The following is a 12,643-nucleotide window of genomic DNA, read 5'->3' on the forward strand; positions in this document are numbered from 1 at the left end:
CGTTCCATGGGCCTCATGGCTGCTCTGCAAGGTCGCATTACTGTCAGTGATTAATTCTGAGACCATTTTGGTTATCAGGTGCATCAAGAACGGTGATGGTGTACTTCAAGGCCGCGAGGGGTAGCCGTGCGGTCTAAGGGCGTCTTGTCACGGTTCGCGCGGCTCCCCCGTCGGAGGTTCGAGTCCTCCCTCGGGCGCGTGTGTGTGTGTGTGTGTGTGTGTGTGTGTGTGTGTGTGTGTGTGTTTGTTTGTGTGTGTGTGTGTGTGTGTGTGTGTGTGTGTGTGTGTGTTGTCCTTAGCATTAGTTACTTTAAGTTAGATTAAGCAGTGCGCAAGCCTAGGGACCGATGACCTCAGCAGTTTGGTCCGTAGTCCTTACCACAAATTTCAAAATTTGTACTCCAAGATTACAGGATTCCAGGTCACAGGAGGCATTGCCAAGAACTGAATTTGTGGGCACGAGGTTGAGTTGTCGAATCTCCCTTGACCACCACAGCCAACAGATCGCATTATTACTGAGCCGTTTGGTCTACTTTGGAGAGAAAGGTGCGTGATTGCTGTCCCCCTGAACTCGCCACGATTTTGCAGGGAGAGTGGCATAGAAATGCCTTTAGAAGGATACACAGCCTGCATGTATCCATTCCGAGACGACTGGAAGCTGTTCTGAATACCATCGGTTTTGCCACAACACGTTAGGCAAGTCAACGTATTGTTTTTATGGCGTTTCCATACTTTTCCCATCCCCTGTACTACAGTATGTGCGAGTGTCTGTACGTGTCTAAAAGTGCTAAATCATGTTCTGTAGAGAGGAGGGACTGAAACTGCCGTCCATATCGAAGTTGACGAACAAAACAGAGCTGCCAGAACGGTCAGTCTGGACTCAAATGACGTATGATACGAAATTTACACTACTGGCCATTAAAATTGCTACACCGCGAAGATGACGTGCTACAGACGCGAGATTTAAGCGGCAGGAATAAGATGCTGTGATACGGAAATGGTTAGCTTTTCAGAGCATTCACACAAGGTTGCCGCCAGTGGCGACACCTACAACGTGATGATATGAGGAAAGTTTCCAACCGATTTCTCATACACAAACAGCAGTTGACCGGCGTTGCCTGGTGAAACGTTGTTGTGATGCCTCGTGTAAGCAGGAGAAATGCGTACCATCACGTTCCCGACTTTGATAAAGATCGGATTGTAGCCTATTGCGATTGCGGTTTATCGTAGCGCGACATTGCTGTTCGCGTTGGTCGAGATCCAATGACTGTTAGCAGAATATGGAATCGGTGGGTTCAGGAGGGTAACACGGAACGCCGTGCTGGATCCCAACGGCCTCGTATCACTAGCAGTCGAGATGACAGGCATCTTATCCTCATGGCTGTAACGGATTGTGCAGCCACGTCTCGATCCCTGAGCCAACAGATGGGGAGGTTTGCAAGACAACAACCATCTGCACGAACAGTTCGACGACGTTTGCAGCAGCATGGAACATCAGCTCGGAGACCATGGCTGCGGTTACCGTTGACGCTGCATCACAGACAGGAGCGCCTGCGATGGTGTACTCAACGACGAACCTGGGTGCACGAATGGCGAAACGTCATTTTTTCGGATGAATCCAGGTTCTGTTTACAGCATCATGATGGTCGCATCCGTGTTTGGCGACATCGCGGTAAACGCACATTGGAAGTGTGTATTCGTCATCGTCAGACTGGCATATCACCCGGCGTGATGGTAAGGGTGCCATTGGTTACACGTCTCGGTCACCTTTTGTTCGCATTGACGGCACTTTGAACAGTGGACGTTACATTTGACGTGTGTTACGACCCGTGGCTCTACCCTTCATTCGATCCCTGCGAAACCCTACATTTGAGCAGGATAATGCACGACCGCATGTTGCAGCTCCTGTACGGGCCTTTCTGGATACAGAAAATGTTCAACTGCTGCCCTGGCCAGCACATTCTCCAGATCTCTCACCAATTGAAAACGTCTGGTCAATGGTGGCCGAGCAACTGGCTCGTCACAATACGTCAGTCACTACTCTTGATGAACTGTGGTATCGTGTTGAAGCTGCATGGGCAGCTGTACCCGTACACGCCATCCAAGCTCTGTTTGACTCAATGCCCAGGCTTATCACGGTAGTTATTACGGCCAGAGGTGGTTGTTCTGGATACTGATTTCTCTGGATGTATGTACCCAAATTGCACGAAAATGTAATCACATGTCAGTTCTAGTATAATACATGTGTCCAATGAATACCCGTTTATCATCTGCATTTCTTCTTGGTGTAATTTTAATGGCTAGTAGTGTATACTGACGGTACCGCGGTATAGAGCTGTGCTCAAGTGAACACTGAAATAAAAGTAGCACTTGAATTTGTAATTCAGAACTGGTGCCTGACCACCCATCCAGAGCGTCACGACGATTCTGTGTTATTATCGCCGAATTACGCTCGACCGCCCTGTGAAGTTTCATTCGGTCGAGAGGCACGATATTTCCAAGCTCGGGACTTCATCATTCGCGGAAGCGTCGGAGTAAGCCGGGGGCGTAGTGCGGCGTAGGGCGGCCCTCGCGCCGCGGCCGGCAGGCACAAAAACGCCGCCACGTGCCGTAAGCGTGCCGGGCGCGTGTCTGAGGAGGCTCCGCAGGACAGCGCAGCCCTGCTGCAGCTGCTGGCGCTGGTAGCGCGGGACGCCTCTTGCGCCGTGGAGCGCGCCAACCCCACAGAGGGCGCACAGGATCCCCGTCACGTCGACGCTCAGTGCCAACACAGACCTGTTGCCTGGAGGTGCGGTCACGATGCGCGGCTGCAGTGGAGCACCTGCGGTTGTTTGGACACTTAACGACGTGTTTCCACTGATCTTTCACGCATTTTTGAACGCACGAGTTACTAACACGTACTACGCGTGGGTGCACGCAGAAATTTATCCGTATGGGAGGGGAGGGGGCGGCAAGACTCTAAAAATTGCCATTTTGTGCAGGTTGTACAGAAATTGCTACAGCCGAAGTATTGTCTCACCGCTATCAATCACGTAATGCTGCAAGTGAGTAAATCAGAGGTTTAGAGAAATCACTAAATCGCAGATGTGTATGTGAATTGTATAACGAATAAGAACTATACAGGGTGGTCCATTGATCGTGACCGGGCCAAATATCTCACGAAATAAGCGTCAAACGAAAAAGCTACAACGAACGAAACTTTTCTACCTTGAAGGAGGAAACCAGATGGCGCTATGGTTGGCCCGCTAGATGGCACTGCCATAAGCCAAACGGATACAACTGCGTTTTTTTTTTAATAGGAACCCCCATTTTTTATTACATATTCGCTTAGTACGTAAAGAAATGTGAATGTTTTAGTTGAACCACTTTTTTCGCTTTGTGATAGATGGCGCTGTAATAATCACAAACATATGGCTCACAATTTTAGACGAACAGTTGGTAACAGGTAGGTTTTTTAAATTAAATTACAGAACGTAGGTGCGTTTGAACATTTTATTTCTGTTGTTCCAATGTGATACACGTACCTTTGTGAACTTATCATTTCGGAGAACGCATGCTGTTACAGCGTGATTACCTGTAAATACCACATTAATGCAATAAATGCTCAAAATGATGTCCGTCAACCTCAATGCGTTTGGCAATATGTGTAACGACATTCCTCTCAACAGCGAGTAGTTCGCCTTCCGTAATGTTCGCATATGCACTGACAATGCGCTGACGCATGTCGTCAGGCGTCGTCGGTGGATCACGATAGCAAATATCCTTCAACTTTCCCCACAGAAAGAAATACGGGGACGTCAGATCCGGTGAACGTGCGGGCCGTGGTATGGTGCTTCGACGACCAATCCACCTGTCATGAAATATGCTATTCAATACCGCTTCAACCGCACGCGAGCTATGTGTCGGACATCCATCATGTTGGAAGTACATCGCCATTCTGTCATGCAGTGAAACATCTTGCAGTAACATCGGTAGAACATTACGTAGGAAATCAGCATACATTGCACCATTTAGATTGCCATCGATACAATGGGGGCCACTTATCCTTCCTCCCATAATGCTGCACAATACATTAACCCGCCACGGTCGCTGATGTTCCACTTGTCGTAGCCATCGTGGATTTTCCGTAGCGCATTATTGTATATTATGCCGGTTTACGTTATTGCTGTTGGTGAATGACGCTTCATTACTAAATAGAACGCGTGCAAAAAACCTGTTATCGTTCGTTAATTTCTCTTGTGCCCAGTGGCAGAACTGTACACGACATTCAGAGTCGTCGCCATGCAATTGCTGGTGCATATAAATATGGTACGGGTGCAATCGATGTTGATGTAGCATTCTCAACACCGACGTTTTTGAGATTCCCGATTCTCGCGTAATCTGTCTGCTATTGATGTGCGGATTAGCCGCGACAGCAGCTAAAATACCTACTTGGGCATCATCATTTGTTGCAGGTCGTGGTTGACGTTTCATATGTGGCTGAACACTTCATGTTCCTTTAAATAACGTAACTATCCGGTGAACGGTCCGGACACTTGGATGATGTCATCCAGGATACCGAGCAGCATACATAGCAAACGCCTGTTGGGCGTTTTGATCATAATAGCCATACATCAACACGATATCGGCCTTTTCCGCAATTGGTAAACGGTCCATTTTAACACGGGTAATGTATCACGAAGCAAATACCGCCCGCACTGGCGGAATGTTAAGTGATACCACGTGCTTATACGTTTGTGACTATTACAGCGCCATCTGTCACAAAGCGAAAAAAGAGGTCCAACTAAGACATTCATATTTCTTTACGTACTACACGAATATGTGATAATAAATGGCGGTTCCTATTTTAAAAACGCATTTGATATCCGTTTAACCTATGGCAGCGCCATCTAGCGGGCCAACCATAGCGCTATCGGGTTTCCCCCTTCAAGCTAGACAAGTTTCGTTTTTTGTAGTTTTTTCGTTTGTCGCTTATTTCGTGAGATATTTGGCCCGGTCACGATCAATGGACCACCCTGTATATTACAGTACAGTGTTAAAGATTAATATTTGTATTATTTACCCCATTCCCTTACATGGCACAACATGCATATACTATATTAATAGATTTATTTAATCCTGTTCAAGAATTCATCTATGGTGTAGCAGGAGATGTAAGGGAATATGATTTCAATTTATTTTTGAAGCTATTACTGCTGTCTGTCAGACATTTTATTTCATCTGGCAATTTGTCAAAAATTCTTATAGTAGCATATTTTACACCTTTCTGTGCCAAAGATAGGTTGAGTAAAGGATAGTGTAAGTCTTTCTTTTTTCTGGTATTATAATCATGGATGTCACTGTTGTTTTAAACTGGTCCATGTTGTTGAGAACAAATTTCATTAGTGAATAAATGCACTGTGAAGCTGTCGTAAGAATTCCCAATCTTTTAAAAAGGTGCCTACAAGACGTGCGACTGTGAACCCTACACATTATTCTAACTACTTTCTTTTGAGCAGTGAATCCTTTTTGTCTAAGTACTGAGTTATCCCAAAATGTTATTCCGTATGACATCAGAGACTGAAAGTATGCAAAGTGTATTAGCTTACTAATTTCTATATTCTCAAAATTGGCAATTATTCTGATTGCAAAAGTTTCTGAACCTAGTCGCTTTAGAAGATCCAAAATATGAATTTTCCAATTAGGATTCTCATCTATATGTACACCCAAACATTGCTCTACTGCTGCCCGAAACATCTCATGTGGGAATTTGGCAACCTCCTTCACTACAATCGTCTTCAGCCTGTTAGTGTCCCTTTGAGAAATCCTATTCTTCATGTAATTCCATAGCCAGAAATCATACGGGTTCAAATCTGGTGGTCTTGGTGGACACGCAATTTGGAACGATAGGCCAATGATACGGTTTTCTCCAGTTCTTTTACAGAGCAACCGAGTGACCTCACGAGCAGTGTGAGGTGGAACTCCATCGTGCATCAAAGCAATTGAGTCCTAACCATCTCTCTTGCGTAGAGTAGAGATCATGTGTTGCCGAAGCAAATCGCAATAACGGCTCCGTTCACGCTGCACGTTCTTTGTCCTTGCGGTCTGAGTTCCTCAAAGAAAAATAGATCAATCAGGGACTGCTCCACGTAGACATACCACACAATGTCTGCGTCATTTGGCAGAAGGCCGTGACATATGTGAAGTTTGTACGGAAACCATTTCAGAATGGTCGCAGCACTTTTTGAATGGGGAACCATGAAATGTTCAGCTGTCGTGACGCACCCATTGCACTGCTTGGAGATCCCACATTGCGTCCAGGATTCTTAGCCATGGCACCAGTAACTTCTTCAACAATTTGTGGCGCAATTGGCCATCAATCTCTGCCAGAAGCAATTCCCAAATCGACTGTTAATTCGAACTTCTGAATCATGTTCTTCAAATCCCAGTAGTGTTGAAAGGGGCCCTCTTCATATTCCTACAATGCGTCGATTCTCGAGAAGGGCAGCAGCACTATTGCTGTCGTTTTGGTAAAACAGCTTTAGGAGGAAGCTCTGCTCACCTCGTCAGACCCATGACTGTCTGCATGTGGAAGGCACACTGATGCTTGTATTTCAGCCCTACGGCGCCGTATCAACACCGGCGCCTAACAGCAAGACGTGACACTGGCACTACTAACAACGCACATCCTGTACTGCACAGTCTGAACATCATTCCTGTAACGTTGGATGCCTTTACGGTAAAGACGTTTCCGTCTACATTGGATCAAGTAGCGGAAGTTTAATTATACCCACCCTGTACCCTAAGGCCTAGATATAAAAGAGCAAACCAAGCAGTGGAATCTCTTGGATTCACTACTACTGAATAGGGCGGAGAAGTATTTATCATCGGGGAAGGTAATGTGTTTTTTGTGGCTGCCATGGTGTGGTGCAAACAGATTGTGCCCGTAAGACGTAGACAGTCATACGATCGTGCTACCGAAAACGCCTGGCGATTTTATGGTAGGAAGTCCAGACGGAACATCTCGGAAAGCTGTTCATACGGGTGTTTTTGTTCCGTGTCACTGCCCCTGTTCATTCTGCATGGGTCACATTCAGACATGCTGCTTCTTTGGACTATCGAATGTTGCTTCACTCGCCACACTCTCTTGACGTGGTGCTCAGTTGCTTTATCTTGTTACCTCGAACAAAAAATCTTTGCATGGCAGCCATTTCCAGATCGACGACTATTTATTCTCGATGTGAAACGTTTCCTTAACTAGTAAAATGCAGTCTTCTGAGACAAAGGTCTGCACCGTATCACCCACCGTTGGGAAAATGTGTCGCATTGAAGGATGAATATGTAGAAAAGGACTAACGGCAAGTTTCATGGCGGCAGATTAACTTTTTTAGAGATGATAAAAAGTTCCTTACGACTAGCGCTGTAAATGACCGGTGTATTAGCAGTCTATCGGTTTAACAGACAATGACGACAAAAACTTAGTCTATTTACCTATAGAAGAATACTACGAGTGGTGGAGACCGACCTGACGAAGGATCAGTTTGCATTACGAGGAAATGTAGAACACGCGAATCAGTATTGGCACAACGACTAATCTTAGAAAGCAAGTTAAAGGAAGTCAAACCCACATTCATAGCATTTGGACATTTAGAAAATGATATTTGAAAATGCACCGTGAAACTCTTTGGAGTTATGAAAAGGGGCCTTTCAGTATACAATACAGGGAGAGCGAAGTTATCATCTTTAACTTGTACAGAAAACGGACTGCAGTCTTAAGTCAGAGGAAATGAAAGGACGGCAGTGCATGAGAAGTGAGCGACATCGGGTTGTAGTCTATCCCTGATGTTATTCAGTCTGTACACTGAGCAAGCAGTAAAGCAAACTAAACGGAAATGTGGAAGGGAAAAACAGAGAGAAGCAAGGAAAAATTTGAAGTTTGCCGATAAGAATGTAATCCTGGCTGAAACGACAAACAACTTGCAAGTTCATTTGAACGGAATGGATAGGCTCCTGAGTAGGGGGTTTTAACAATATTACATCAAGAATGTAAAATCGAAATAAGTGAATTACGTCGGGAAATGAGGCGCTAAACGTCTTAGAGGAGTTTTGCTATTTGGACAGTAAAATAACAGACAATAGCAAACTAGAAATGATATAAAACGTGAACTGACAATACCAGGGAAAGTATTTCTGAAAAACAAAACTAATTTCAATTTAGGAGGTTCTTTGTGAAAGTATTTGTATTGAGTGTAGCGTTATATGGAACTGCTGAAGTATATATAGGTAATTAGCACTATTAATGAACCGGTATTCAATCGAATCGGAAGAAAATATCTTTGTGGCATAGCTAGACTAAAATGAGCGCTAGGGATAGGACGGTAAAAACTGAGAGACAAAGACTCGATTACTGTAAGCAAGTGCTAACCGATGAAGGTTGCAGCAATTGTGCAGAGACGAAGAGGCTCGTTCGGGATAGAGTGGCGTAGAGAGTTGCATCAAACCAATCTTCGGACTGAAGACCACAACAACAAGGAAGTCACATGCAATACAAAGCGTCTGTTGAAAGCTAACGTTTTTGGTCTTTGTGTACCTCATACGTTCAAAACTTCCCTGGAATAAAAGTCAGGACGACCGCAACTTGCCGCCATGGTATTTCGATCTAGGGCGTTCTGTCTTCTGGTGTAAACTGACGGAAGTTCAATGTACTCCTCTATATAAGGCCCCAGCAGTATTCGTCGTTTGAATGCTTGCTCATTTACAGTAAGCAAAGCATCTAGCGCCCTCCAGTTTGAAGACTTACCTTTTCGGTATCGTATCGATAACCCTTGCTCGTTGAACTAAATGGAGAACGACAATAACATAGAGAATTCGATCGTATAAAAGAGAAACGATTGATGGGGGGATCCGACAATTGTTTTAATTTAATGTTCTGCAATAGCGCATTTGATGGCTTGATGGTGTTATGGCGATGGTTATGGACAACATGCTCCTGTAAAGAACAAATATGTCATATGTTATCATCGTAATTTATTGAGAAGTATATCAGCGTTCTCCTTGATGTTTCTTTTCCAATAATCACTCAACTTCTCTGGGCAGTGTTAATACAAGGATTGTTGGTGACCCCAGCATTGTATACTACATAATAAAGTCAATATGTTATTTATAATTTATTGAATTACGTAAGCTGCTTGTTGGTAGACGTATTTAATAAGGGTTCTAAGTTTCTGAATAATCTCGATAGTTAAACGAGCGCTTGAATTACCCTAACTGGAGTGTGAAAAAATATCAACGATTACGTAGTTGGCTTGTTATAGAATATGTCAATGTGATCCTCATTTTTTACCGCTATTTCAAAACTTAAAGGTCAAACACTATTTTGAATGTTTTGTTAGTTACACTATTTGACGAAAAGTCTATTTTTGGTCTATAAGTCATATAGCTTTTAGAGTGTAGTATCTCTTTTTTTACATTGTTTAATCTTAAAGAGCAGCTTTCCACTGAACCGTGATACACTGAAAGCGAACTTTGTCTTCGTTCTTTCTGCGGTACGGGAAATTATAGTTTCTTGGTCTTAGGTGACTTGATCTGACGCGCAACCAATGCTCTAGATGAGACATCGCTTTTTCTACACTGCGTGTACGTTGTGATGAATATATACAGCAAGTTATTGTATGTGCCATACTGAGACCAGACTCTGCATACTTATGTACCGCGGAAAGAGCATCCTATTGATCGATTGAAAGTTGTTGCTTGTCAGTTATTTCCATACATAATTTCCAAGCTGAACAGGCGCTCTCTACTAGGCGTCTGAGATATCCTGATATCTGAGAACACTTCTGAGACTGCAGAAATTCTCCCAGAGCTGCGTAGCAGCAGAGATTCTAAGGTTTCTTGGAGGTATGACGGACACGGTGAAACTGTGAGGCGGTCCGTGGAGTATGTACGGATGTACACCTGCTACAGTATTGCCCGCAACAGGCAATGGTCCACACAGATCATTGTTCGGCGCACAGTTGTAGCCAGTCGCAACAGTTCAACACCCCCAAACATATTCGACGGAGTTTTGGGCACAGCTATGAGTAGCCCACTCCACTTACATATCCTAATTTTCGAAACTCTGCTTTGACAACAGTAGCATTGTGGCTCCCGTGCATGAATGTCCCACTACTTTGCCACTGACCGGAACTAATTCTCTGCGACTAAACAAAGGAAAACGAGCCCGAACCACACATTCCCTGCATCGAATTTCACGCGCGTTCTCAGTGAAACACCTTTTGAGATGCATCTGTCACGTCTTTAGACATGTAGATTGGTGCCACATCATGTGCTGTGACGTCACTTCATAAGTCGAACTTCAATTGTTCCGCTGACCAATGACGTCCAAGTTCCAATATTTTTAAGATACGTAGTAGACTCGTTCCTGTGATCAACTGCTTTCGGGCTGCAGCACGGATGTGAAAACTATGTCTTGTCGCCTCTCGATACAGCATTATATTGCTGGTGAATATGAGACGCTACAGACGGCATCTGCTACAGCTGTAAAAGAAGGCCAACTATTTGTTTGTATTGTCGGCATTAGGGTTAGGCATTACGTAATAGTTGAGTCTACAAAAGAGGTGATTGACTTATTTGCTTCTTTGAGATTTACACTTCCAGTAACATCGTTGGTACTCGACCTGAACATAAGAAAACCCTACGCAACCTACTACAATAAGATACAGAATTTGTGGTCCGATATACTCATACCACGTTCAGAGATACAGAAAACGCATATAAGTCATGGCAATTCCGCATTGTGTCTATACTTATAGAACTTCTATACATGACTTGATTGATACTATCGTGAGTTGATTACACCTTGTAAATGCCTCCAGTCACTGAATTAATTGTGACCATCGTGGACGATCTTGATAGCACTTTGCATAAACCTGCTGTGCTTTTAGGTAACTGAAGATCTCGCTGAAAAAAGAGGATAACTTCACTTTTTCCCGTAACATATTCCAGACCCTTGGTGCTTTAAAATCTTATCCCATTATCACTTCGGTGGGAGAAAGCGATAAATACTGGAGATATCCCTATTTTGCGCTGAACGTACACGATCCAGTCACGTTAATGAGATCACAGCCTATGTTCGACGCCGGATTTGTAAAATTCTTCCTCAAGAGTTGAAACGAGACAAGGTAGTGGGTCGAGGGTCTGGAGCGAAGTTGACGTTCTAACCCAACCCGAAGATGTTCCATCGGTTTCAGGGACTCTGCGCTGGCCAATCCATTTCAGGAATGTTACTGTCCTCAAATCTTTGCCTTATTGGTGCTGCTTTATTACAGAGTGTATTTTCATGCTAATACAAACAATAATCATCTCCGAACTGTTCTTTTCCTCCACTGTACGCAGTACACAAGGCATAGGAATAAAATTGCAAAACACTGTGTACGTCCAGAATATCAACGCTTCCACTAAAATTCGTTGAAAAGGTGCGGCTTATTACGTCAGATTGTAATGAGAAACACAGTTTAGGATTAAATAGCTTATACGTTCTTCTAGAAATTGCACCAACTCTTACTCAGATCATCCCAATATAAAATCTAGGCGTTAGTGCTGCTGCGTCCTGCTAATAAAACTATTTGAAGTCCCGACTGAATGTAAGTTTGCCGGCACGGTACGCGCCACAGAATTACTCTAAGCCTCCACTTCGTGCAAATCACCCCAAACAGAGTCCGTAACTCGCCCTAAAATTTTCAATAGATTTTCACCACACGTCACTGGCTGACCGGAAGTATTCTAAAATCGTAGTCATGTAATCGAAAAATAAGTGTTGTGGACTCAGCGTGGTTTCATTGCCAACCAACTATAGTGTTCTGGATCCTGTGCGTGTACATACATACTCTGAGGTGACAGAAGTCATGGGACAGCGATATGCACATATACAGATGGTTGTAATATCGTGTACACAAAGTATAATACGGCAATGGTTTGGCGGAGCCATCATTTGTACTCAGGTCATTCATGTGAAAAGGATTCCGACGTGATTATGGTCGCACGACACGAATTAACAGATTTTGAATGCGAACTGCTAGTAGGTGATAGAAGCATCGGACGTTCCACTTCGGAAATCGGTAGGGAATTCATTATTCCGTGATCAACAGTGTGGCGAGAATACCAGAGTTCAGGAATTATCTCTCACCACGGACAACTCACTTAACGACCTAGAGCAGCGGCGTTTGCGTAAACTTGTCAGTGCTAACAGACAAGCAAAAATGCATGAAATAACCTTAGAAATCGGTGTGGGCCGTACGACGAACGTATCCGTTAGGACAGGAAGGCGAAATCTAGCGTTAATGGGCTATGACAGTAGACGACTGACGCGAATGCCATTGCTAACAGCACGACATTGCCAGGAGCACCTTTCCCAGGGTTCGTGACAATATCGGTTGGTTCCTAGCTGACAGGAAAATCGTAGCTTGGTCAAATGAGTCCCAATTTCTGTTGTAAAAACTGAGGTTTGTGCTTGAGTGTGGCGCAGACCCCACGAAGCCCTGGACTCAAGTTGTCAACAAGGCACTGTGAAGGTTGGTGGTGGTTCCATAACGGAGTGGACTGTGTTTTCATGGATTGGACTGGATTTTCTGGTACAGCTGAACCAATCGTTGACTGGAAATTGTCA

The sequence above is a fragment of the Schistocerca piceifrons genome, chromosome 4, assembly GCF_021461385.2.
Source record: "Schistocerca piceifrons isolate TAMUIC-IGC-003096 chromosome 4, iqSchPice1.1, whole genome shotgun sequence".
Lineage (NCBI taxonomy): Eukaryota > Metazoa > Arthropoda > Insecta > Orthoptera > Acrididae > Schistocerca > Schistocerca piceifrons.